Consider the following 27,711-nt stretch of genomic DNA (forward strand, 5'->3'; position numbering starts at 1 on the left):
GTGTTTAGCTTTTATTTTAATATGTTGTTTAGCACACGCAATCCTGACTACCATATCTTGTAGCACTGATTTAATGTTGAACAACTCAACAGCGAATTTTATTTCCGGCACTGTTGTGAACATGTTGCTTTGACCAGCCGTGCCGTTGAAAGGAAATGTGTATTCGAAGCATTGCTTATGCTGTTCAATTCTTTTTAGATCATATTCAGCAGTTTACTGCATTGCCTTAGCACTGAACTTCATCTCCTGTGTAAACTTCCCGAAAGTTCATCTTAATTTTAACAGCGCACTGGGGAACGAGGACTAGAAGAAAAGTAAGGGCACAACACGTTCATCATTCTCCAGTGCACTGTTAAAATCAAGATGCATCCGCTCCAACTCGCTCAAGTTGTAATTCTCATTCCCATAAGTATGAATTGTCATTCACGCACATGAAACACCTCTTTGTGCGTGATTTTCGGAAGACTGTAGATGGTGAAACGCATATAGCTTTCCACAGCTATAATGTTGACATCGCATACGAACTGGTGATAGTTTTCTACAGTATGAGGCGAAAAATTCAAAGATTAAGTTGATTGACGAATGTTGTAATGCTTGCTACAAGGAGCGTACTAACACTGCATGCAAACGGTGAAACAGTCTGCTGAAAATTTTCATGGACAGTGTGATGTTTTTTCATTACTACTTGCAATACAACGAAATGACCTCCAACACACACGCGCGGTGGTCATTTAATAAGCTGACAGAGAACAAAACAACGACGTCAGAGAGCCAGACATTTACGCGTGAATCTTATCCAAGGTGCGACACACAAAGCCTGGCGTGACGTCAGAGAACCACTAACACGCGCTCTATCTTAGGTGCAACAATACAACAGGCAGCATAAACGTTTTTGAAGCTCCAAATACAATCACTGTAAGTAGATGTAGATGTAAGTAGATATAGAGATAAAGTAGATGTAGATGCAAGTAGATATAGATATCAAGTAGATATAGAGGTAAGTAGATATATATATATCAAGTAGATATAGATGTACTGCTATGAAGCGATTCTCTAAAACTTCCTGTGTTCGAACAAGATACAGCAGGAGCTCTGACCTAGCTCCTCCAGGGTGGAGGCACCAGTCGCACCGTACTCACTCTCGGTCGATCTCCCGTGGCTTCGGATGCCGAGTAATTGTGCCCTGATGGATGGTGACGCTCTTCGAGCCGTAGCAGGAGGATGTGTGGGACTCGGCTGACCAGCTAGCCACGCGATGGTGAAAGAAAGTACTTACACAAACAAAAGTAGCCCACCGGAAAGGTCTCCATCGGCGACGTGTCACGCGAGCCAGGAGGGTGGCCGTATAGGTGCTGTAGTGTAGCAAGAGGACCCGCATGTTATTTCTCTTTCTCTCTCTGCAAGGGCAGCGTTCGATCTAGGTGACGGGAACGGTTGCATTGAGTTGTCTCCCTACCGTATACTTTGCTGGTGGGTCCAGTGGGCGTGGTTACTATCTTTAACGCCTTGTCTTGGCCATTTCGGTGCGGTGCATCCTTCCTCGCTGCAGAAGTCGTGAAAATGTATGTATGTATGTATGTATGTATGTATGTATGTATGTATGTATGTATGTATGTATGTATGTATGTATGTATGTATGTATGTATGTATGTATGTATGTATGTATGTATGTATGTATGTATGTATGTATGTATGTTCTCACAGCAATCTGTAGTAATCATTCTCCCTTTCGCAAAAGACTAGGAATCGTTTCTTTCTTCAAGTAAGATGTCCAGATTACGGATAGCCAGGCGTACCTATAATACTACATTTTTTTACTAGAAGCTTAATATATTTTTTTTTAAATTATGAAACAGCGACAAAAGTGTCACTGCGAAGGACGTGGCAGGCATCTCGGAAAGGACGCCAACACAGCGGGCCAAATGTCGAGGTCGGGAACTGGAAGCGCAGCCAGAAAAGAAGGGGGGAAGGTGCGAGGGCGCCTGTAGCGGCGAGAGTGGAAGGCAGCGTTTATTGTCCATTTCGAGTCCCTAGAGGGCGCTATACTTAGCTGACGCGAGGGATCTCGGCGTGGACCGCTAGACTTCACCGCCACGCGCCCGCCACGTGGTTCTACAAGGGAAGAAGGGTGGGAGTAGTTGTGTATAGTGTATATAAGGCTGGCGGGGGCGGCCATCTTTCCAATTAGGCTGAATACGAGAGAAACTAGCTCGGCTCCTGCCGACAGCGGCGGAAGCCTTGAAAGCCGCAGTCGAAGCGACGGCTTCTGCTGCTGGCGGCTCAAAAGAGGAAACTGCGGCACCAAACAAGGGCTGGTGTTTGGCTGAAGTGGTGCTCGACGTCGGTGCCCACGGAGTGGACGTACTACGCAAGAGGAAGTTGTGTTCTACTGGAGCAACGATCATCCTCAGCCTGACTACGTCTATTGCAGGGCAAGGGCCTCTCTGATGTTCCGCCAATCAATCCGGTTTTGTGCTTGCTGCTGCGCCGTTGTACACGCTAGCTTAGTAAATCTCCTCTGCCCACCTAACTTTTTTTGTGTCCCTTTTGCTCGTTTGCTTTCTCTTGAAATCCAGTGAGTTGCTCCTGATGAGCAGCGGTTATTTTGCCTATACGGTCTACATACCCGACCCATGTCCATTTCTTGTTTATTTCAATTATGTTGTCCTTGAGACCTACTTTGCTATCTTCTTGTCCTTTAAAGCAATACAGATTTATAGCATCTCCGTAAACGTTTCACGTTACCGTGTTACAGGAATACCGGATAGAATCTGCGCATGCGCGCATGTTCACTCAACGTAGACTTGCTTTCACAAAACGTAAACTATATACTAGCTGAATACATTTTACGTTTACCACCACATCTAGCGTATTCACGTCTTTCGTGGCTACTCGCGATGCTTCACAGAGATTTCAGCCGCAAAGTCAAAATAATCTGAGGAGCAGGCGCCAATTACAACCACGTTGTTTGAGCCAGTAGCGTCAAATATTATACGGACAAGATCAAAACTCTAGTGGAACACTCAGACGGAAGCAACAAAAAAAAAAAAAACGGAGGAAGTGAATGAGCGAATGGTCATATAAATGACTGATATGAGAAACTGACGCACTGAAGCGAGTAACAGAATAGGCAACTATAGTAAGATGAATGCATGAGTAAGACAACAACAAAATTGAGAGAAAAATAACGAAAGAAACGAGGCATGCATGCTTGAGTTATATTTATGCTTCATTAATAATGTGTAGCAAGAACCAACGAAGCAGCGTATCAGTGACTAAGTTAGAACAACTGACGATAAAGAAATAGTTGCCAGAGGATCAGACAAGAATCGAGCGACGAACCAACAGAATAACGAAGAAGAGAGTGAATGAATGATGGCAAGACATGAGTAAACAAAGATAGTAAAGATGAAAAAAAGAATGAAGCACAGCGTTAGCTAGTGTCGCTAATTAACGAATGAACGTTGCTAAGAATGAGGAAGCGAAGTGAAATGAGGTACTTATATAGGCAAGGGTTCACTGGAACAAGTCACGGATGACTCGAGTGAAAGGAATTCTCGGCAGTTACATCGACGTCCACTGCTGTAGTAGTAACTGTTACTTCTATTTCGAAATCATACCTCATTGATACGAATAGTTTCACACGAAGATCTCAATGCGGTGGGAGTTTATTTCAATTCATCTTGTGCGTGACGAGCAAAAGCTCAAGAGCTGCTCATTTCTTGTCTGTCTCACCGTGTAATTCCCCACTTACCCTTATTTTCTTCCTCTATACTCGCAAATTCATGGTTTGAGGCGCCGGCGGCACGCCTTCAATGTGGCAAAACCGAAGCGTCCGCTCCGTGTAGCTACATAGGTCTTCGCTTTTTCACGAAGAGCATCCCTTTCACCAAAAGGAGAGAAAGAGAGAGAGTGGTCTTTCTTTCGCATATGCAAACACGTCTCAGTAAAACAAAAATTGTAATCGTAATAGCAGGCAAAAAGTAAACAGTGTCTGCTGCTTACACTTCGCCCGCACCGCAAGGGGGGGCGCTTCCCCGATATGAAAGAGGGCGAGGAGAAGGCTAGAACGAACCGCGAAAGGGTCAGCCAGCGATGGTTGTGTATAATCTGTACGTACAGCTAGGAAAAAGGAAGACTGAATAAGTAAAAGAAATGCAGCGCGTTGGACCTCCACGTTCGTTGTTTCACGTTCCCCTCGTGCACTGCCCGGGGGTGGAGCGTCTCGTTTATAATTTCGGTTTCTTTCGTCATTTTATTGTTTTCGGCAAGGGCGATGAAGGAAAGGGCTTCGCAGATGCCCACGCGCTATTTCCGGCACACAGTTTTACAGTGTGCACACTGGATTGTGACGAGATCTATGAGCTCTGCTCTTCTGTGTATATAAGTTGGAGGAACACCAAAACGAAGCTGTGAATCTGTTGAGGGCTATGTGTTGTTTATTGGGGACAGTGTTGCTCTCAACTTTGTCATCGTTGTTTCGCTATTAGCCGAAATATTATGAAGCCCCAAGTCATTTTTGATTTATTTTAGCGCCGAAATTCCAGAACGCCAATCTTAGTGTTACGCCACCGATTTCGATGTTCTTTATTTGGTATTTCGACCACTTTGGCCTAGATCATTGACGCATCTGGAAACTTCATGGTATGTTGGATATGTAACCCAATTCCTTACGGAAAACATTGTGATGCATTTTCGTCGATAAATGCAGTGTCGACATATTAGATTTCATAGCAATTGGCACCATAATTTGAAAGATGGCTTCACCGTCAATATTTTTTTTCCTTGTGTGGTTTCCAAAACTAAAATAAGGGGGAGTTTAAACACCATCTGCCTCCACTCGGCCAACGTATCTGATTGGCATCAATGTGAACTCATTGGTAAATTTGATCTGCGCGCTTGTTTCAACGCACCGCAAGAAGCTATATTATAGAAAAATAGAAGTACAGGATTCGCGAGAAATTGGAAACGAAGAAGAGACGCTACATATATTTCCCTTTCTCCTTCTGCGTAATGTTTTTGAGCTACCTCTACCCAGGATTTCGAAAGTATATCGCAGCCTTAACCTGCCAGCAATAAAAAAAAAAAAAACTGGCAGAGAAGTGAACAGCTCCCTACAAAATATTCACATTCACGCCCCATAACAAACACGACGCGACTGAAAAAAATTCGCGCAACGAATGTTTTGCAGGAGCCAACGTTCTGACAAGCCGTCTTCAGATTGCAGTAGACTACGTTAACATGTGTCTGCGTATGTTTCGCCTTTTCTCGTATACAACACGAACGAAGGAAGGAGAAAGAGAACTGAGTAAAAATATGCGTGGGTGAGGATGAGGTAGAAGTACAGACTGGCCAGATTATGACCATGACGGGAAACGTAATACTGCTACCGAAGGCCTCAAAATACATAGTTAATCAGCTGTGTTCTGGTGCTCCACGTCTAAAAAAAGAACTATTTAGGCCAGTGCAAAATTATTTAGTCTTGCTTTTTTTTTATTTCTCATATGACTCAAGACACACCTGAGCACGTTCTCTCTTCGAGGTTCCCTCGTTTCAGCAGCGAGAAAATTTCAGCAACTACAAAGATTCGTACAGAGCTTTCATTTTTAGAAGAGGCCGGAGAAAATTACCCGTTTCTTTCCAAGTCTTTCCAGAGACGGGAGTCTTTATATCCATTACGTCGGAACTGAGGCTCTCGCTGTCTTCCCATCAATTACGCCCTTCCCCATTTCGCTTCCTTTTTTTTTCTTCGAGATTTCAACGCAGGACCGCTCTTCTTTTTCTGCAGCGTAAGACGGCACCGCTCCCTTTCCCCATTTTCTACAACCCAACCATCTTGGAAGCGATGGCTGGCAACGCGTAACAGTAAACGGGAGGTTTAGGACATTAGCGAAGGAAAGGGAAAAAAAGTCCATTTGTTTCAAACCCTGTTTCCCGCCACGAGCTCTGTACGCACAGTGTCTCGGGTCCCTCGTTAAAGACCGCTTCCCACTAAGAAGACAGTAGCTCGAATGAGGAAGAGAAGGCACAAGACGTTAGCATCGACAACGAGAAACGCGCAACATTGCAACAACAACAACAAAGCAGGGTGATTACACAGAAAGAGGAACAAAACAATTTACCACGTAGGAAGAAAGCGGGAGAACGGCAATCATATATAGGGAGATGACCCCCCGCTTCCCTCTGCTGCGATCCTTTCCTTAATGTGAAGACCACGCGCCGTTTCTCCGCGCGGTGGGGGAAGTGGTGGTGAAGAGGAGTACAAGACGGAATGGCCGGGCTCCTCTCCCTATACACCGGGATGATATAGGGACAAAGCCGGGAGTATGGAGAGCTCTGTGAAGATCCCCGCGCCATTGAAGCGGCGGGATTACGAGGTGCACCCCCAGTAGGGAGCAATGACACGTACTATCCCGACGCTCCCGTGTGTCCCGAGCAGTCACTCACGTACGAGTGGTATATATAAGTAGGCAAAAAAGGGGAAAGGTGAACGTATCAAGGAATGTATTTTATGCTGGAGGAAAAAAAAGGGCAATGCAAAAGGGCTCACGCATCCAGGATAACTAAGGAACATAAATTATTTGGAGAAAACAGTGGCACGACCATTGTGTACCTTTTTGTCCCCTCAGGCCCACCGAGATGCAACAGGGACAGCGTGGACATGGAACACAGAGAAAGGGCGTGTTGTCGTAATATACTTCCTGTAAAGTAAAGAAGGGAGTAATTGCGATATTGCGATTGCTTCAGGGGAGTATATTGCGGCTACTATATTAACCACCTTTTCTTCCGAATTTGAAGTTCAGTAGAATATGAGACGTGAAAAGTGTAATATCTTCAAACAGGGAATGTCACTTGAGCCAACGCTTCCGCAGCGTGTATTCTACACGGGAGCGAATACCCACTCTATAGCGGGTGCATGTGTATGCTTCGTAGACTTTCCCTCAACCACAAATATGGAGGGCTACAGGGCAAGTGGGCCCTATATATGCCCCCACTGGTACGCACATTCACAAAGAGATACCTGCAAGCATACAAAATCATTTGTTTCACGAGGCAAGCTGCAGCCTTCTATTCTTTAACTTTTTCTCGCCCAGCACTCTGGATGCAAAAAGTTACATTTGCCAATGAAAAAAGCGTGCCAGAAAGCCACGTCACCAACATCGCTGGGAAACATCTCTCGGGAATGGAGATAACACTGCGCGCTGCTACAAACCTACACACACATGAGCATCATTTGATAGTTTATTCGAGTTAATCAGTAATCTCCCAGAAATCTTGCACTGTATACATGGCCTACTCTTGGTAGAGACGATGCTATCATGTTACTTCTGCTCAAAAACACTATAGCTCCGAGAAATTTTGCTCGTCCGCCTAGCGTGGCATCTCCGCGGTAGGAGAAAGAAGACTGATGGCTCTTCTGAGAAGAAACACACCGTCGATATTTATTTCTTGTTTTCAAGAATATAAATAAAACAGACATCGGCACGTCTCCTGTCTCGAACTATTTCTTCTCTCGTTTCACCTCTTCACTCGTGCGCTCTGCGGGGCTGACAGCAAACGCGAGGGCCCTTTTTAGTTCTGTTTTGAGAAATTCCTCACAACGTGTCAAGAATGCGTTCCTCCGTAGGACTGCTTTTCATCGCATATCCTTTTTTTTTTTCCTTCTTCCAGTTACGCGTGCATAGTCCGCGAGCATTCGCACTTACAAGGACTCTCTCTCTACACCAGTGGCATGTATCGAAAAATAAAATAAAGTAAACGGAAGACGCGAGAAGGTACGAAAACGAGCGCAACTCTGCTCTATTTTTCAAGACCTGTCATCGCCGCCTTCCAGCCGCAAGGCGGCTCTGGCACCGCCAGCGATGCGGCAGCTTGCTGCGAGACGCTGTTCGTGGCAGCGAGAGAAGCGGCGCGAATGATCGAGCCTAAAACGAGTGAAGGAAAGAAGGGAGGTGGCGCATAAATTTTTCCCGAAGTAAACGTATAATTCTACACGGGGAGGGTGTCTCTTTTGAAACGCGCTAGCTTCGAGCTATTACTGAAAAGAGAGAGAGAGAAATACGATGTGTTGTGCGGATGATGAAGCGGGTGGAACAAAAACTTGTTCGGGTGGGCGGAACTGCAAAGTGACGTGGTGTGATCTTCATTATAGCAAAAGCCTTAGATGCCACGTCAAAGCGAAAAAGAGACGTCGGCGTCAACACAGGGGGATGCCGACATGTGGTGTCGTGACCACAGGTCGACAGATTTCATGTGTCAAGTCACGTGTCATAACGTTTTCAAAACACAAGACCTCGTCACTCGGTCAAAGACGGGCCAGTTCCCGGAGGCACCCCAAAACTCCGTGAGGTACAAAAAAAAGCTTAACATGCATCCAATACCGAAGGCAGTGTGTAACCCCATCGGGTGCCGAAAGTTCTCGGGAGCGGGCGATCATTACCTGAATTCCGTCTTCTAGTCGTCTTAGGCCAATAAATAAGGGACCATTAGACTTGTTTCTAAAGGCGTCGGTTCGCTACACTGATTTCGCTGTTTAGACGTTAACAAATTGTCTCAAAATTCTGTTGTGATTAAAAAAACATACAAAGTCCTCAACGTGGAATACTAGAATTTCGGAGCAAAAAAAAAAAGTCATATTGTTATGATGTTCGCTGGGAACTGCCGGAAATCGCATTCATTTTTGAACCCCCAGCATTTTTTTGGCTTGCCCCTGAGTCCAAGTCAACGTGGTCGTTATTTGTATACGCAATTATTCTCACTTTAAATGCGGTCTTCGTGGCAGTTTTGATATAGAACCCGTGAAACTGGTATCCCAGCTGCTTATCACGCAACCGACGCAACCGCACTATGATACGGAACAAAACAGTGCCTTGGACAGCACAAAGCGAGGATGACAGACACGGTTGCGTTTTCACTTTGTCATGTGCTTTCTTTGCACTGTCACTTCATCCTTCACTTCGGCTTCACCTTCGTTTGGGTCTTCCCTTCATCCTTCACTTCTACTGATCTTCACTGCATCCTTCACTGCATGCTGTCCTTCGTTTGGACTTCCACTTGATCCCCCACTTCGGTTTCACCTTCATTTGGGTCTTCCCTTCGTCCTTCACTTCGACTCGTCTTCATCCTGCTCTTCATTTGTACGCACTCTTTGTCTTCCACTTTGACTCTTCTTCACTTCGTCCTGTCCGAGGCATTGCTTTGTTGGCTTTCATAATGCACCTAACAGCCCCGTCAAGCACACCTCTGCGGCAGCCGGCCGACGTTTACCGCAATTGAGACTGAATCTGCGTCACTCCAAAGCGTCACACGTTTGTACCGCTTAAATTTTTTAGGGGCGAAGCTCCTTAGGGCGTGGGCTGTGCGTCCCCTGTATGTAGCCACCTCTAGTTTAGTTCTTGCAGTGTTCACTAGATGGCGGTACCGTCCCCTGTATGTAGCCACCTCTAGTTTAGTTCTTGCAGTGTTCACTAGATGGCGGTACCGTCTCCTGTATGTAGCCACCTCTCGTTTAGTTCTTGTAGTGTTTACTAGATGGTGGTACTTGTAGCTGATGATGAAAAGATGCAAGATGTTATAAACTAGAAAGCGGTACTTGTAGTTGATGAAAGACGCGAGATCTTATAAAATAGGAATGATGTCACATATGGCGCGTGTCTTTGGTTGAAGGAAATCGTTCGATTTAGTGCGGCGACGTACGCTAGGGGGAGCGATGTAATAAAATCGAGTGGGCAAAATGTACAGAGGATTCATGGTTTACCAGGTTTACCTCCGGAGCTTCGCCCACTCATCATCATTCACTTCGTGGATATGGCGGCACTTTTTTTTTACTCCTTTTCATAGTCAGCTCCACGAGATGTGGCCAAATCCCAAGAGCCACCCAGTCCACAGCTCATCACAATCTGCCCGGAACAGAGTCGTCCGCCGCGCACTCAGTTTTGCGTCTGCAGGCGGCATGCGCGCCCCAAGCAGGGGAACTCCGTTAATGCTGGGCACTGCTGGCAGCTTTCACTTCGCACTCCAGAAAGATGGGGGCCGGTTCCCTTCGTGGAGGATTAGGATCCTGCAGAAGACGCGCGGTGGATCAAAGAAAGGAAACAAAATCAATAAAGCAAATGAAACTGGGACCGTGAACAAATACTAATGCTCGAGCTAAGCGCGCTGTCACGGCATTGGTGCTCTCTCCTTCTTGGCAGGCAGGCTTGCAGGCAGTGCTGGGCGACCCAGGGACCGGCCAAAGCAGTGCCACGTTTCACGTAATCGAGAAAGAAAGAAAGAAAGAAAGAAAGAAAGAAAGAAAGAAAGAAAGAAAGAAAGAAAGAAAGAAAGAAAGAAAGAAAGAAAGAAAGAAAGAAAGAAAGAAAGAAAGAAAGAAAGACGCATTGAGAACAGGGGCGTGTGCCCCTCTGGATCTGGTGCACTGGCCAGAGAAGGTGGTTCTCCTGCTGAATTCCAACTGCGGTTACGGCGGTGCGAAGTACGTCAAAGACTGTCGGAAGGGAGAGGGGAGCAAGTTGGAAACGAGGGAAGGGGGGTAGAGTGGGTGCATGATGAATAGCGCGTCACCCCCCCCCCCCCTCCACCCTCCCAAGAGGGAACGGTGGATGCGACGCGGTTCTTCAGAAGGATGCCGACAGAGGGTGCGGAAACTCTACGCCGCCCTCGCTTCTTCCTTCTTCATCTCTCTTGTGGGTTTGTTCGAAACACCGGGGGGTGGGCTGGGAACTGTGGTGTTGTTGGCTATTTTTTTTTTTTTCACGTCGGGTCCCCCACCCCCGTCACGGAACAGTTAGAGGATAAAGGGGAAGAAGAAAAGAGAGTAATAACGAAGGCGCGGGCTGAAGAACAGGAACCCTCTCGAAGAAGAAAGAGGGGGGAGGGGTGTCTTTTTGGTGAATCGCACGTCAAAATTGAAGGAAGGGCAGAAACAGGCGCAACCCAGCCACCGCTGCAGTTCCGAGTCCGCTGTTTGGTCGCTGTATCATAGGGAAAGAAACTAAACTTTCCCGGAGACCTCGTGAAGATCAGGCGGCGAGAATTCCTGGGTGTGGTGAAGAAAAGTGTTTTACTTTAGAGGGTCAATGGTAACGGGGGGAGAGGGGTGCTGTTTTAGAGGCGTGAAAATTGAGAAACGAAGAAGTAAGTTTTCGAGCGAGGTGAGTATTCATCCAGAAAGACGAGTGAGTCGCGACAAGCCGCCGCGTATGGCACGCTGCCATGAGGTTGTAGTCTTCTACAACAAAAACTATGCGTGTCGTCTGCTACTCCCGCCCTTCGCCCCCTTTCCCAGAAGCGAAGCAGACGAGCAACAGACGGCCGGGGAGAAGTGAAACAGAGAAAACGCGGAAGTGGTAGTTCTTGCGAGGCTAATAACAGACGAACCGATAATGGACAAATGAAGGGAGGCGAGACAGAAGAAGAGGGCGAACAGTGGTCCTGTAGGAATAAACGACGGGAAATGATAAAGGAACGGGAAACAGACGTAAGAGAGACTCGCGGCCATGCTAAGTGTAGAGGTGAGGGGGGGGGGGGGGAGACAGACATATTGTTCCGGAAAAGACCCCATACTTCTCTTTCCTCGCTGGGAACTCCGTGAAGCAAGATGTTTATTAGGCTCGTTCTTTCCCACACCACTCTACACGGCGTTTTCGTTTGATGTTCTCTAATGGGCTTTCTTCGAGAAAAAGAAAAATGCATACCAGAGACATGGGAGACGAGAGATAAGGACAGCAGACGCGTTTCTAGCAGACGAGACGTCTAATGGGCTTTTGGAAAAAAAAAACGACGAATCAGTGCAGACCTTTGTTTTGGAACGTAGACCAAGGTCATGACCACGAAAAGCTGAAATCCGAGATGAGGCTACGGAAAGGTCACGCGTAAAAACATTCTTTAGAGGCAAGTGAACCCAGATTCTTGAAGTACAGTTTTGTGGGTGTGATGCTCGGTATACAGTGAGTGAGTGTTCATGACACCACAGAACAATTTGTTCTTACCAATCAAGCAAAAGTTTATTCGTTGAGAACTACAAGATAACGCACTTGACCAGTGTTGCAGAAAAATCAATGTCAAAGTAATGATTCCTTGCTTTTTTCGTAAACCTCATCGGGAACTCCCCTCCCGCTTAAAGGTGTAAAGAAAATTTCATTTCTTCGGCTTGTACTCCAAATTTACGGTCTCCTTTTATATCACACAACAGAGAGGCAGAGTGCTACTGCGCATTGCAGGACTCGGATGCATTATCTACTGTTTTTTTTTTCTCTACGATTTATTATTATCCTTGTCATCATTGCCGTTCCTGGTGGTTCAAGGTATCAAGCTTGATGCCTTGAAGAACACAAGTCTACTTATCAAAAGGTCGGCTCAAGGGACCCCCCCCCCCCCCAACTTCAGGGATTTTTTTTTTTTTCGACAGCATTCGTAAACACGAGTGCTTCGCAAAAGGCCAGAGACGTGTCACACCACACATTCACTTCTTGTTTTTCTGCGCCATGCCACATCTATATTGAAGTGCAAGGTGCCACGGCGACAAAGGACGAAAATGAACCGAGATTCGTCGTCATGCCTTACCCTTCAAATTACGCTGAAACAATGCGGCCAGTCTGCAAGCTTTATGTATGCTCCGATTTAAATGTGCCAACAAAGTTTTCCGGTAAAGCGGTGAAGTTAAACCGCGAAGAACGACAGGCAGCGGGCTCGTAGGAATTCCAACAGAAAAAAAAAAACAGAACCGTGAAGAAAAATAATAATAGATGACGTGGCGTTGACTTTGGGAAACCAGCGGCGGCAGCACAACCCGTGGCCATGCAAGCGTGAAAAACAAACACGGGGGCCACTTAAGCAAAATAAACGGAGGCAACAAGCAACACCCTCTCTGGGTGTACCGCGAGAGCGTAGTTTGTGTTTAGACGGGAACAGCACGAAAACCGCTCCTTGGGGGAACCCGTCACGCCTAGCTGACGCCGCCACCGGAGACAGAGAGAGAAATAAACCGGGCACTGCCACAGCCTATACAGCGTGGAGAGGCACAGCGCGCACCCGTGTTTTTTTTTTTTTTTTTCGAACACAGTCGACGGCTGCGATGCGCTCGCTGTAAAACAGCGTTTTAATTTGCATACAGCCGGATATACAGCGTCTCACCTTATTACTCTTCAGCCGATGTAGGCGTGTTGAATCTTGCCTGTTAAGGTCGAGCAGGATGTAAAAGTAACACGATGGATGCATCAACGTAAACGCCGATAAGAACTACTTCAAGAGCAAGATTAAACTGTCTTATACACACACCACTACGCTGCATTCAATGAGACATCCTAGACGACTTGCAACAGACTCTGTGCGACTTCAGGCGCTGCCGCATCAGAGAGACAACTCTATGAAGGCGGACATTAATTACCCCTCGAACGGGCCTCGATCTAAGAAGTCGGTATATTCCGGTCCCATGACAAAGCAGCTTGAGTGCGCTGCGTTCCACGAAAGTTCTGTTGACATACTTGATGGTCACGGGCTTTAACAAAATTCTGTAAATTGTGTGCGTGTGCGTGTGTGTGTGTGTGTGTGTGTGTGTGTTACGTAATTATCAGAGTATGTATTGTAATAAGCACGCAGCACATCGCGTAGCATTTCAGGCGAGTAACTAACGTCTCCGGCATTCAATTATAGGCGTTTATTTCTCTGTCTCTCATTTTACCCAAGATTTATTAACAGCGTACGCACATAATGTTATAAGCCCGATACTCACTGATGCCCTTCCTCCCCACGATATGTTTTTTAACCATGACATACGGAGCGAAAAATTACCATTTCAATGTTCTGCCCTACACCTCTCCCCCCCTCACCCCCATAACAAAAAGAAAATAATGCCGCACTAGTGTACTCACTAACAAGCTATGAGCGCGCTACTCACAATGAGGCGCAACTCGCTGACACCTCCCCCCTCCATCCCTGTCTATCTTTTCCTACATCAGGCGCTGCTCCCAGTATAAGCATTGGAGAAAAGTGAGAGGAAAGGCGAGGTTTCCGGTCCAACGCGCCGTGACCGGAATCCTCAAGTAGAGGACTTGTCGCACAGCAGGCACGGCTGTTCCTGCATCTTCTTTTAAGCACGACTGACTGAGTGACCACAGCGCAGCTTGCCGCAGCCCCAGCCGGCACGAAATGGCAGTGTATCCGCCCCTCAGTATACAACACACACACAGAAAGTTCCGTGCCCCTCGTTGGAAGAGAAAATCGCCACGCTTGTTCGAACGGACCACCGTTATCGAACCTGACAGTTTCTTATGCTAGGCCGAATGGCTTCTGCTTAACGATTGCGTGAACGTTTCCGTGTGATCACTCAACTGCGACGTGAATATCCAATGAACCTTACAGTAATGGATATCGAACGTAGGTTGAGATTCCCGGGGCAACATCGCTAGATTCTGACGTCTTAGCTGAACATTGTGCTTATCTATCTATCTATCTATCTATCTATCTATCTATCTATCTATCTATCTATCTATCTATCTATCTATCTATCTATCAAAACGTCTACTTCTTTTACAAAAATAGGGTTATTGTGTTCTTCAACTGCAGCAGGATAGATAGATAGATAGATAGATAGATAGATAGATAGATAGATAGATAGATAGATAGATAGATAGATAGATAGATAGATAGATAGATAGATAGATAGATAGATAGATAGATAGATAGATAGATAGATAGATAGATAGATAGATAGATAGATAGATAGAAGCGACAGAGCGCAGTATTCCCACACATATATTGCCTGCTCCTGGGCATGCCTCCGGGTGCGCGTAGCGGGTTTCCGAGGGGGGCGGGGGGAGGTGTGGTGAGGAAGGGTACGCAGAAGGGGAGAAAGATGTCTGAGAGTTAGGGCGGAGAGGAGAAAAGCGTTCGGTTCGTCACACGGCGCTCCTCGTTCATCAAAGTCGTCGGCCCGCACGCACGTCCGGCCTCCGCGACTCGCTTCGCATTCCGCTTCTCCGTGAGCGCAGCTCTGTCTCCATGACGGAAATGGAAAACAGTGAAGTCGACCCCCTTCGTCTCCATGTTTCCCCCCTCTTCGCCTTCTTCGTTTACTTTTTTTCCAATCTCTTCTTTGAGCCTTTCGAGCTAACGGCACGTATGCAAATGTCGAGGCTGGCGCTCAAGAAAACGAGATGCGAAGAAGAAGAAGGCGTGGGTTCGGCCGGTTCTACAACTATGCGCAGTCGAGAGAAATTGGCACGAGAGTCAAGAACGAAAAAGCGCAGGCTGTGTAGAAAAGGCGGCAACCGTTGCGCATTCCACGCGGAACAGAAGGTAGATGTGACAGCACGCGCCCATGTGTTTGTGCGTGTGTTTGTGTATGTGTGAGTGGTGTGTGTGTGTGTTCGTGCTTCTGTATGTAGTAGTGGAGTGTGTGTTCGTGTTTGTGTATGTGTGAGTGGTGTGTTCGTGTTTGTGTATGTGTGGGTGGTGTGTGTTTGTGTAGGTGTAAATGGTGTGTGTGTTTGTGTATGTGTGAGTGTTTTGTGTTTGTGTATGTGTAAGTGGTGTGTGTTCGCCTTTGTGTATGTGTGAGTGTTGTGTGTGTGTTCGTCTTCGTGTATGTGTAAGTGGTGTGTGTGTGTGTGAGTATTGCGTGTGTGTGTTCGTGTTTTGTATGTGTAAGTGGTGCATGTGTGTGTTCGTGTTTCCGTATGTGTGAGTGTTGTGTGTGTGCGTGTTCGTGTATGTGTAAGTGGTGTATGTGTGTTCGTGTATATGAGTGGTGTGTGTTCGTGTGTAAGTGATGTATGTGTTAATGCATGTGTGAGTGTTGTGTGTGTATGTTCGTGTTTGTGCATGTGTAAGTGATGTGTGTGTGTGTGTTTGTGTGTGTGTGTGTGTGTGTGTGTGTGTGCGCTGAAAGTACAACGCCGCCTATGCAGAAGATTGCTCACAGTCACGACCGCAGTGTGCCGCTATACATTGTCAAAGTATACCCATAACAAGAAGGCTTCATTGCATTACAAGTCTAAATGAAAGAGACTTGTGCTCCTATAGGTCTAATCCAAAGGCGAAGCCAACTTTTATTCTAAGAGTGGGAGGACGTTCAGCCAATTTTTATGCGCATGAACGCGTGCCTTTACATGTGTAAATCTATATATAAGTATGCCTTGAAATACGATAGTGATACGTAGAGCTTGTCCGTGTCTTGGCTGTCCGTGTCTCCGTATCGCTCTCGCATTTCAAACCATCATGAATCACCGACTTGCCTAGTCAACCATTTTGACAAGGTTATATATCACCCGTGCAAAAGGTAAAAATTGCAGAAGGACTCAGGGGTATAAGGTCGAAGGGCTTACAGCCTTTCGACGCCAGTGGTCTGATTCGTGCAAAACGAACAACTTGACTAGTTTCCTTTGAGAATGACAGAAGTTGCGTTTTTGCCGGCCCCTGCTACGCCAAAATACTGTCCCCGGTATATACCTGTATATTCTAAGGCTATGCTAAGTCACTACTGTACATACGCACCACCTATTCTTGTCCCCATCGTAATCTTTCATCCCTCTTTCCTTCCTCCTTCCTTGATCCCCTGCGTAGAGTAGCAGGCGAACTAGCTCAGGCCGACCTCTCCACCTTCCAAAAAATTCTCACTCTTCCGCTCTCTCAAAGTGCAATAACTAAATCCCTGCGTTTCGCTGCGCCAGCTGCCGGGCGGTAAATGGCGAATGATACGTAAGAAGACCGTTCTCGGAGGCGAGTGATTTGAAACGCGCTAATGGAATGCTAACTACTAAAGCTCGGTTTTCTTTCAGACTACGCACTTTCCTGGCACGAAACAAGCACTACAGGCTCCCTGGAACGCTCTTTTTACAGTCCACATCGACACTGTGTTTGCCTGTAGGGTACATTTAAGAAAGCACCAGATGCTGGTTCAGCAGGTCTTCCGTCGAATGTAGCGGTAAAAAGCTTGCCGAAAGGGGTTCTCAGAAGACGCACTCGCATGTGTACAGGCAAGAGCTAGAGCGCACAGCGTATTACCATGCATACAAAATTGCGGCGCCAGGAGCCAAGTGTAGTTGCAGCACGGTCTTCTTTTATTCAGTGACTAAGTTCATGGGTCGTCGCAGAAGCCTCAAGGACATTACGATGCTTCCGGGACGAGCGAAGAGTTCCACTGTGGAGGAACGTTTACTTTCCATTCTCAATATGCACCACGCCACTTCATCTCACGACATTTCGTGCAGCACTTCTCATTGGCTGTGAGCTGCGTAAAGTATGAGCTCCGAGACCCGAGCACGCCGCATCGGAGGGCATGCCTTAGTTATGACGATAGCTATGGCGCGAAAACAAAACGACGACCTAGAGACAAGGTCGTTCTGTTTTCGCGCTATAACTATCCTCATGTCATACCAACTAGCCCAAACTACCACACTTATTAGTTATGAGTTCTACAATATTTGCTTTGTAGAGCAAACTTTGCAACTATAGTGAACGAGTTAGCTGTGTCTATGGCAACGCAACCGGCATCAGAATAACTATAGTGAACCCGATGAGTGCGTCAAACTTCGTCTAAACTTCGGATAGAAAATGGTTGTGCGCACGTAGACAAGTGATCGCGTTAAAACAGATGTTTCTCGAACGAAACGGTTCGCAGCTATAGCAAGCAAGTACGCCGAGCGTTATTAGTGTTAAGTTAGGACGTTTCCAAAAAAAAAAAAAATGCAGCTGCTTGGAAAATTAGAACAAGAAAGCTCGACCAGCTGTATATGTACGAACAGTAGTAGATAGATGTGTGCCTAATGCACATTATGCCGTGGCAGCTGAGCACGCGAAGTTCATGATTTCGCTGTTTTGACATTGATCACAATGGTGGCGACGATTCGAAACACCGAAAATAATAATCAAGGGAACCCTGTAACACTGTTAAGCGTGACTTCGCACTGATTGGCTCCTTGTTTTAAATACCATTTTTGTAAAAAATTAACGCGCGCACATCCCGAAATAGCTGCTCAAACACATGAAACTCCTCGGTTTGTCAGACGATTATGCCATGATTCTTTTAGTGTATCCAGCCTAGGGTTTATTTCTAGATCAAACCTAATTCTCTCTTTCTTCCAATTTCTTTCGCGTACGCACATGCACACTCAATGCTGAGGCGTGTTTCGTGGTGTCGACAAGGCCTGTGGCCAACCGGCTAAGCAGTTGAAATCCCAGCATGCACTGGCGAGGTCAGATTGGGTTCAAACCTCTCCCGCTCCCCTCGCCGCGATGTTTTTAATTTTGTAGATTTGTAGTATTCTCCCACACTTACATAGGATCGCATGAACATATTTTCACGTTCGAATTAAGGTTCACTGTGTCTATTTACAGGATTAGAATGAGCTCAGGTAATGACAGGCATACATGGAGTGCACAAGCCATACCGTATATAAAGTATATAAAAGTTCAATTAGGTAAGTTCAATTAGTAAGCTGTACCGCATATAAAGTATAAAACATAGTAACTTCAATTCCATATAAAGTACCATTGAACCCTGCGTACCTCCCCTAGAAAAAAAAAAGAAATCTGGCTATGCTCCTGACAGCTAAAGCACTCCCGTTACTCAAGACTGACGTTTACTATTATGACCTTTTGCAGAAGATATAAAAGGACTACATCTGGGGGACCGCCAAAGCAAATTTTCAGAAACGTCACTCGTTAATAGGACATGTCCTCGCGTGCGTTTCTTTCTTGTTCACGTTTGTCTCAAATTTGCTTCGCCCGCTCAACACGTAAGGTTACCATCCAGACCAAATCGGTCGAATGGTTTAAGCACGACAGGAGGGTAAACGCATACCGTTGAGTCCCTACTTGCATTTCCGTCGTTTTTTTATTACCTTCTTCCTGGACCGTCTTCTCCAACTCCTTTTATTGTCCGTTTACGACAGCCCTGTCTGCTAAGCGCTCGCGCTTATCAGAAGCTTCAAGGAAGGATTAGGTATAGAGCCGCAATGGGCGTAATCCCTCGATCCTCTTCCATTTCCTGGAATGCGCAACCGGTTTTTCGTTGCTGAATGCTCGACGTGAGCGAGGCCCACGCATGGCGGGTCTCGGAAAGCACTGGGGCTGTAATGATCACGTGATCACAATAAACTTCTTGTCACGTGTTTATTACGTCATCATACGAACAAAAAAAATGTCCTTTAAACTGTCGGGATATCTGCTTTCAACGATTAGTTGAATAAGTAAGCGTACATAACGTATTCTAACTTTTGTGGTTATGTTTTGAGCACAACGAATCGCTACCCTGCAATTTTGAATGGCATATATAGAAGTGTAATAGGCAATAGCGTATTCCGGAATACCACTCTATATAAAATAAACAATGTATACGGTGTCACCACCTAATCGTTTGCGTGTACTGCTCATTAGTGGCAGCATCTGATGTGTTTGTTTAATTGCTACGCGCACTCTCTTAAGAATTGTAGACTTGTTTACTAATTTTATGGTAGCCTACGTAACTCTAACAACATTCACTTCCTGTGAAGTAAATCAATGTAGTAGATACCTAGTTTTTTTATCATTAAAATTATGTAATTTAATATCTACAGGTAATTTGAAAAACAGTGGCAGTAACGTCGCTATATGATATTCGCTACTTTATTAGTCACAGTAAACAGCGTAAAAAACACTGAAATGGAAGATAAGAGACACGATGCTAGTTTAGCGAGAAAACTATGTTATATTTAGTCGAAATAGTAACGCTTAATAACCAGTCTCGTTGCAGGTAGTGAGCTTCAATAATTCAGACGTGCTGAGTAGTAACAACATTTACAACCTCACATATATTTCAAATGTAATAAAAAATGTAGAGAAAGACTGTAAAAGTTGATTACGGAGCTGTATATGCTGTAGTCACCAACTTTTCGCAAACTTTTTTTTATGAGTGTATATACTCCTTTCATTTCAGTACTCTACTTCAAGGCGGACAATTTACTGGGTTAGTAAGAGAGGAAAACTGTATAGATTTCCGACAGGTAGCAGACAAGAGACTTTAACCAACACAAGGTATTGCTGGTCGTATGTCACTATGGTAGATAGCTGAGAAAGGGCCTGTACACGAGATCAGTTGAAGTTCGTTGAAAAATTATTCTCATTATAGCAAACGTCTATACATTGCTACAGAAAGTGGAAGAGAGAAGCCTTGGAATACATTCTGTCAATAATAATAATAATAATAATAATAATAATAATAATAATAATAATAATAATAATAATAATAATAATAATAATAATAATAATAATGAAGTAACGAGACCAAGTACAACTTACAATCGTTGTATCAACCTAACCCCTTCAAACCTTTCGTATATTCTTTTTACTGATTGATGTGTAGGGCTTAACGTTCCAAAACCATCATGTGATTACGAGAGACGCCGTAGTGGGGAGCTCGAGAAATTTCGACCACCTGGGGTTCTTCAATTAACGTGCACTCAAATCTGAGCACAGGGGCCTACAGCATTTTCGCCTCCATCGAAAATGCAGCCGCCACAGCCGGGATTCAATCCCGCGGTCTGCGGGTCAGCAGCCGAGTACCTTAGCCGCTAGACCACCGTGGCGGGGCTTTCGTACAGTTTTCTTCACTTTCTCAATCGAGTGCATGGTGCACCTCGGCGATCGAAAGAGGACGCCTTCGTTGCGATCAACAAACGGCACCGTCTGCCTCTGCCGCCCTGCACGCATTTCCCGAAACGTAGCGTACAAATAAAGACACAAACTACATCCGGACTCGTGCATCGCTGAGCGCGGAGGCGCGCTTTAAATACGGCGACGGTCGAAAAAAGTTGAAACGAGTACGTTGTATAGCCGCGTCCGAACGGAGGAGATTGCGGACGCTCTCGGCTGGGTCATTTAACCTTCGGCCCACGGACGATGAAGAAGCTCGCGCGGACGTGCTCGGAATGTTCATGGAGTCGTAGCACGTTTCCGGACAGCGCGGCCTGCGACCTGTGGGCATTTAATTTGAGAGTGGGGGCGTGAATGGGCAGACAGCCCGACATTCGACATCGTTTTGAGAGGGTGCTTTCGAGGCTGCATTATAGTGCCAGTGAATTGCTTCTTTTTTTTTTTTAAGTGTACGTCGCTTCAGACTGTTTAGTTTATTTAGCATTTTCTTCCCCCTAGACTGTGAACTACTTGCACACTTTCATTGAGAAACAGTGCCAGCTTATCCGCGCTTTTGCTGTTATTTTTAAATGTGTCGCACATATGGATGCATTACTAAACCCCAATAAATAAACAACCTTTATCGCTGGTGTTTCTGTATCTTCGTGCTTCTTCCACACGTATATATAGCAGCATGGCTTTCAGAGTAATGTGGCAGCTTGGGCTAGTTGGTATGGCATGACGATAGTTATAGCGCGAGAACAAGACGACGACACAGAGACAAGAAGAACACGTGTCTTTCGTGTGCTTCTTGTCTCTGTGTCGTCGTTTTGTTCTCGCGTTATAACTATCTTCAGAGTAATGTCAGGCTACTAAATAAGCACTGCAAAGTGTTTGCAGCCCACCGACATTGGACCAAACTTGGCCCAACATCGTGTCGACGTCAGCAAACGCCTAGGAGCTCAAGTAGCCTATTTTTGATATTCGGTGCCGTTGCAGTGACTCAGATCTTTATACCACACTTTGTGCGATCAGATATTTAAAACACTGATGTTTCTCATAAAGTTTCTATGAACTTCCGGCAGTTCCACGTCGTTTCGACGCGCCAAGTGACCGACGATGCGTCACCGTCCATGCGAGACGTGCATTTCGCTAATGATTCTCCAGATTCTTTATCGTTGCCTGCCTAGGTGCCCAGCGTACACATCAGACACTTCCGGTCGAATTTGCAGTTAGCTCTACCTCCATCTTTCCTCGTATCCCATACATGTAGTACTTAGATCGCGCTCTTCTTCGTACGTGCATGAAGGAGATAACTTCATCGTTCATGTTTTCATATTTAATTCTTGTTCCTATTTTTCAGATCTTTTCTTCTTCTCCGCGGGTCTCGGCTTTGGTTCCACCATCGCTCTATACTCTCACTTAGCGGCTGGCGTCGCTTGCGATCGTAATTCATCGCCCGCGGGGCAAATGGCGAGCTTGCACGCAACAGCCTGCGTACCACTGTAATCACGTCACGCGGCTGCTCGCGAGATCCCACGGGAACAGAAGCCGCCGTTTTCGTGTGTCTCAGTCACGTGACAAGCGTTGTACCAAACCGGACGGCTCCAACGTGCCCAAAACCACGACCTGAGAAAACGCGCCGTGCGGCCGCTGGGGAAATAAGTGTCGCCTGCCGTCCACTATAACTCGTTTATGGGGAGAAGTGACACGAACACGCAAGAACGGACTGGTAGAAGAAAAGCGCCACTTTGCGGCAAAGTGTCGCAGCGAATACCGATTTTCTAGATGGCATGCGAGCAAATTTTGGATGATGTTATACGGCTGTTGTTGGTGCTTTTCTAATTAAGACATGGTAATGTACACCACCTGCCAAAACCATTGGTTCTGTTTTAATCCACGCTGTGCTGCCATCATGAGACTCAAATTAGCGGTAGTATTAGTAATAATTCTCTTTTCGGTACCTCATGGTTGTAGTAGCAGTAGTACTACCACTACCCTGCAGTAGTAGTAGTAGTAGTAGTCGTAGTAGTAGTAGTAGTAGTAGTAGTAGTAGTAGTAGTAGTAGTTGTTGTTGTTGTTGTTGTTGTTGTTGTTGTTGTTGTTGTTGTTGTTGTTGCGGGCAGGGGCGTAGGAAGAAACTTTTTTGCGGAAAATGTGGGCTGCGGGGTACTTTCTTGATCTCAAAGGGGAGCGGCCAGGCTGACAGATGTCGCCGAGTGTTTTTCTAGGCTCTGTGTGCCATGGCAAAAAAAAAAAAACGGACGCGGGGGGCGAGGGGTACGAGCCCGGTGCGCCACTGCCTTGCTACGCCACTGGCAGTAGCAGTAGCAGTAGGAGCAGTAGTAGCAGCAACATAAGTTGTAGTTGCAGCAGTCATCACGGGATCCGAGGGTCAGTGAATTAACAAATAAAATGAAATGATGATGATGAAGACTGTTCATTATTTGAAGCCATCATCGTTAGGACCATCATTTCAGCTTCACTGCCGGGACCATTTTCACGGCATGCAACTGGCTGAATTTTGTTTTTCTACTTGAAGGGACGTTCAATGAATAATTGGTCTGAGCTGTCTTCGTGAAAGCGAAAGCAGAGTGTCGACGGGGCCAAAGTTTGTTTTCGGCAAGTGTGACACCCTTACGAAGAAAGGTCCTCATGCCGAAACCTTGTCCAAAGAGAAGTTCTCCGTTCGGTACCTCATGACCATAATTACGCACGCTCACCTCATCTACAATATAGACAATCAAGATATTCCATTAGAGATGCCTATATGCTGTGCCGCAACAGTTAGAACGACCTTCATTAGACAACAGCACAAACATGCCGAAGCGACCATACCCCAGGCACACATCACGAGGCACAGCACATGATGGTAACATGTGGGAAAATGAAGATGCTGATAAACTCCCGACGTGCCATCTATTGGCACGTCGGCGAAATTTATTCGGGCCGTATAGAGGCGGTTCGTCATAGTGCTGGAGCATATTCCTCAACATATGTCTTTTATGCCACTATAGATCGATTTCGCTAGCAACATTCAAGGTGGCTTCACTCCTCAAAAACCGCGGGAACAGATAGGGCGATGCTGCTACGGCCGAGGCAACTTGTGCGGTACAGAAATATCGAACCTCGCGAGTCCTGTGCCGTTGCTGTCAGCTGTAGCCGTGTTCGCGATGGTGTGTTAGATTCGGTGCAGAGGGTGAGAGGAGGAGGAGAACGCGGGAAGAAATAGAGAGGAGGAAAAAGACGTGGCCCCGCGATGAGGGATGTTGGACACTTGTCCATAAATCTGGGTCCGGGGGTGCTCTTGAGGCCGCAGCAGCAGCACCCGCAGCCAACAGCGGTCCAGGCGAGAGGAAGGGATCAGCGGCAAATATTTTTCCTTCGACGTCGTGGAACGAGCCGTTTTTGGTTCATACCACCGCTCCCTCCCTCCTTCGCCTCCACTTTCCCCCCTAGCAATCGACCAGCAGTCGCAGCTGATAGCCGCACGCGGTGTTCTCGGATCTCGGCCTGCCACCCTTTACTTTCCAGGAGGGCTTCTTCCTTCGAGGAAGATATAGTCCGTACGCCTGTGAAGGGGGCTTATCACTTTTTTTTTTTTTGCTTCGTAGTACTGTTAGACGCTTTTCGCACACGAGCTGAGACGGGGCCTGATCGGTATTTTGAGATGTTTGTGTGTACAACGGTGCGAGCTTAATTTTTATTTCGTGTTTGCCCTTCCCGGGAGATTGCTTCTGAAAACAGAAGCGCCCTGTTTGGCGAAACATGGCCTGAGATGGCAGTTATCTTATCATACCAGTTAAAGTAACATTCGTTTTTGTTGTCTGCCAACCTAGGCCGAGATAGAGGGATAATTTTCAAAAACTGTCGTGGTATATAGGGCGATACATCGGGTATGAAATTCAGCATCGTCGACCCCTCATCGTGTCCCATTCTGTGTGTTATGCTGGTATTTTGGTGTTACTTTAATTGTGTAAATTGGCCAGTGGGCTCTCCACGTGAATACATTGACAGATTATGATTTTTGCGACTCGGTTGAAAAGTTGCTACGTTGAAGACTCAAGTAAAAGACGCTTTGTTGGTTTGCGATGTAGTCTACTGTCTCCTTTGTTCTTCGAACATTAAATAGTTCCCGCGCATTCTTCCATAGAAAACTTACTTCAATAGTATAAAAATGGCTTCATAGGCATTTGAAAAAAAGGCAGGGGCTCAGGTGAAGATGAATGTTTGAAGATAAGCAAAGATTTGTGAAGGCAAGATGTCAACGGTGCCGACGTTTTGGCAAGTGTACTTCACCAATATTTCATATGTACCAAGGCATTCGGTTACATATTTACACACATAGTTGGAACTTTAAAACAAACTCTTAGGCATTGTGCACGTTGGGAGTAAAGAGGGCGGGATGTTTCAAAAGAGAGAGAGAGAGAGAGATAGCAGAAACGAGATGGCAAATAGCACAAACAAAATTGACTAGTTCGTTGAGAAAGATACATAATTGAGCATTGTGAATAACTCGAGAAGTCTGCAAGAGCAACAGGTTCGACAGAGAAACATCCGCAGAGAAAGAATGTGCATATATAAATTCATACACGCAGAAATCTCGATTGAACACCCATATTCGTCTCATTGTTTCCAGCATCACCCCAGCTGAGTCGGCAGACAGCCGTCAGCGGCGTCGAAGGTGGAGAGACCAAAGGAAGCGTCGTTTTTCCACGTAAGATGCCATCGTTGTTCCGGCTAATGTTTCTTTTGTTGTTTTTTTAGTGCAAGAAATCCGCACACGCATTTGTCTACAATGTGACACGCACGGTTTCATAGATAACACAGCTTTCGTTTCAGAATAACTCGCTCGGAAGGAGTACAAGTTTCCTACCACGCACAATAAAATCGAGTATTTAAAAACGTGTTTGTAAAAGCTCACATTCCGATTGTCAATGTCATAGTTATTTTAGTACGCTTCATCATTTCCATCTTCATATATAGTGGTGCTAACTTACGAAATATGTCTTCTTTGACGTTAGTAATAAGCTGCCCTTATTCAATAAACTCGTGTTCCTTGATTTTTCGTGTTCCAACTTTTCTACGCTAATGCTTGCCAACTTGTTTATGAAGGTGTTCTTATATGGCAGCCTCATGGGCACTTCTCGACTTTGACGCCGTCTTCGTATGAACAGTAGTGAATACACTACTATAAATTGGTATCATTTAATATAATCTCACTAAATTGAGACCCCTACAGATAGATATTGCATAACTAAGGAGAATATGAAGGTAGTCACTAGTGAATAAGCTTCAGCTTGAGATAACATCTGTTAGGCGTAGTAAGCGTAAAGTACGCAGACAAAAAAATCGTTTTATACGCCATGTTGACAAGAGCGTTTTTTTTTTATGCACAGGAAAAAAGCAGGGTTCTATTGAATTAATGTCTACCCGCCATCGTCGTCTGGTGGTTATTGTGGTCAACTGCTGACCCGAAGGTAACCGCGGCAGTAGTTTTAATGCAGGTGAAAGTTCATGAGGCCCGTCTGCTCGGATTTAGGTGCGCGTTAAAGAACCCCAGGAGGATGAAACTTACGGAGCCCTTCATTACAGAGTCTCTCACAATCATATCGTATTTTGGGGGTGTTAAATTCCAACAACAAAAAGTCATCGTCATCATCGTCATTCTATCATTATATTATTATTATTATTATTATTATTATTATCATTACTATTATTATTATTATTATTATTATTATTATTATTATTATTATTATTATTATTATTATTATTATTATTATTATTATTATTATTATTATTATTTCATGTCAAAAACGTACCGCTTTTCAACATGACAGTCGGTCAAGTTTACGGCCCGTCTCACAAGGAAGTTGTTTCAGAATGAATGAAGCCCCGCCACGGTGGTCTAGTGGCTAAGGTACTCGGCTGCTGACCCGCAGGTCGCGGGTTCGATTCCCGGCTGCGGCGGCTGCATTTCCGATGGAGGCGGAAATGTTGTAGGCCCGTGTGCTCAGATTTGGGCGCACGTTAAAGAACCCCAGGTGGTCAAAATTTCCGGAGCCCTCCACTACGGCGTCTCTCATAATCATATAGTGGTTTTGGGACGTTAAACCCCACAAATCAATCAATCAATCAGAATGAATGAACACCACCAGCTTCACCTACGCGACTCTTGTATACGTTCCTTCGCTTCCGTTTTTTGTTTTCTTTCGTTGGCTTTTCGAATCAATGTTACGAGGTGCACTTAGCCCAAAACAAGCTCACGCGGCGACGACATTGCAAAGAGAACGCGCGGTGCAGATAAAACCAACGTGCCTCACAAGCAATTCGCTCGCTCCTTTGCCGCACTGGTCTTAAGAAGCGAAGTCAAAAGCGTCGCTGCGCGCGCTCAGCATCAAAGCTCGCTTGAAAGCACTTGGCACGCGCAACGACCACAACCGGTCTTTCCACAAACGCCCGCGATCCGAAGGACGACCACACAGTTTCACTTTCAATGCGTTATATTTTATCTAGGCAGGGATCGGCCGCGCCCACGATAGCCTCGCGGAATGACACTGGCAGTGCACTTTTTTTCAAGTTTGTCGCCTTATGCAACGCTCTTAGAATTCCCTTCAGCCCCGCCGCGGTGGTCTAGTGGCTAAGGTACTCGGCTGCTGACCCGTGGGTCGCGGGTTCGAATCCCGGCTGCGGCGGCTGCATTTCCGATGGAGGCGGAAATGTTGTAGGCCCGTGTACTCAGATTTGGGTGCACGTTAAAGAACCCCAGGTGGTCGAAATTTCCGGAGCCCTCCCCTACGGCGTCTCTCATAATCAAATGGTGGTTTTGGGACGTTAAACCCCACAAATCAATCAAGAATTCTTTTCACACTAACACGAGAAACTGATAGTTAGCGCGACAGGCCAGCAAAACCGCCTTATGGCAGATTACGTCAGCGTTATCCATATCGTACCGGCAGATTTGCGTTTTTGACACCGTTCGTACTAACTTTGCGAATTCGTGACTTAACAGCAAGTAATCGAACTTCTCTACCGTGTTTATTGATACATTCTCTGATTGATTTCGTAGAGGTGAAAGTATTACGCAAATCCCCAGGTTCC

General features: G+C 45.8%; 1 protein-coding gene and 1 long non-coding RNA gene across 3 annotated transcripts in view; one reads left to right on the forward strand and one right to left on the reverse strand.

Annotated features, from left to right (window-relative positions):
* Positions 1-27,711, forward strand: part of LOC142771647 (uncharacterized) — a 315,367-nt gene that overhangs the window by 138,894 nt on the left and 148,762 nt on the right. The window lies entirely within an intron of this gene.
* LOC119164959 (E3 ubiquitin-protein ligase PDZRN3-like) overlaps positions 1-27,711 on the reverse strand; it is a 167,239-nt gene that overhangs the window by 110,593 nt on the left and 28,935 nt on the right. The gene's annotated exons all lie outside the window — the stretch shown is intronic.

The sequence above is a fragment of the Rhipicephalus microplus genome, chromosome 9 (genome assembly GCF_043290135.1).
Source record: "Rhipicephalus microplus isolate Deutch F79 chromosome 9, USDA_Rmic, whole genome shotgun sequence".
NCBI lineage: Eukaryota > Metazoa > Arthropoda > Arachnida > Ixodida > Ixodidae > Rhipicephalus > Rhipicephalus microplus.